The following is a 1,160-nucleotide window of genomic DNA, read 5'->3' as shown; positions in this document are numbered from 1 at the left end:
TATGCATATTTCTAACCTGGCTCCTTTAGACATACATTGTTTTTTTCTACCACATTGTTTTATATAACTTATTATAACTCAACAGGACCATGGGTTTGCATCACTAGCTACTTCAAGTAGCCTACAAGTGATATGGTTTATAGAGCATTTATGATTGGATTCGTTTTCTCAAAGGTTGTGATGCTTCAACGACAAAACAATCATGAATTTAGCCTGTAGGCCTATGTCTGCATACAAATATCACAACAACAAAAACAATGAAACCGCTACTTATTTCAGTATGATAAATGTGTGACAGCCATGGTTTAGTTGAAACACTTCAGCTTTCATTGATTTTACTGCTGGTTATTTGTTTGTAATATTTATTTTTACATTGCTTTTGATTTCTTCTAACTATAATGTATCTTTCTTATTCGTTCTAGACACTGATCTGAAGAGAGCTTTTGTCACCTTGTCATGAAATGATGTATGGATTGTTGATAACTTGGTGAGCAAGAATGGCAGTGTCACACTTTGAGTAGGTGCAGTCAAGATGGGCTTGAATTTAGAAGAGAGAAGGGCTACTGTAAGCTAAGTGTAAAGCCATGGGCTGGTGGTTACAGACAGGGGTGACAGTACTGAGCCTACTCTTAAGTGAACTGCCTGAACATGTGGACAGGTGGTAGAAAAATAACATTCGGAGAAGTCAGAGTATTTAGAACAATCTGCTAGTTTACTGGAACAGATTTCAGTATGCCTACATAATTGGGGGAAATATAATTTAGACTCCTAGACATGAGAAAGATGGGGCAGTGAAAGTGCAGCTTCTCAATCTTCTCTAAAATGAAAAAGAAATGTTGCGCAGAGCTAATTCCATAGTGTTAACATCCAAGACCTCCTCTGGTTCACATCAAAATGTCTCACATCTCCAAAATGACAAACCTTTATTAAACCGAGCTGCAAAAACAGCTGCTTGTTTAGCAGAGTGCTAAAATAATTATATATGTGTCCCATCTGTTTCACAAGAGCGTAATCAGTTTGTCTCCCTGTTTCCAAGATTTGCATCTGAGATTTGTTGATGTCATTAGAGCAGTTTATCATCAATTTCACTGTGATTTGTCCATGCTCTCTCTCTCTCTCACACACACACACACACACACACACACACACACACACACACA

The sequence above is a fragment of the Etheostoma spectabile genome, chromosome 13 (assembly GCF_008692095.1).
Source record: "Etheostoma spectabile isolate EspeVRDwgs_2016 chromosome 13, UIUC_Espe_1.0, whole genome shotgun sequence".
Lineage (NCBI taxonomy): Eukaryota > Metazoa > Chordata > Actinopteri > Perciformes > Percidae > Etheostoma > Etheostoma spectabile.
This window is presented reverse-complemented; position numbering follows the sequence as displayed.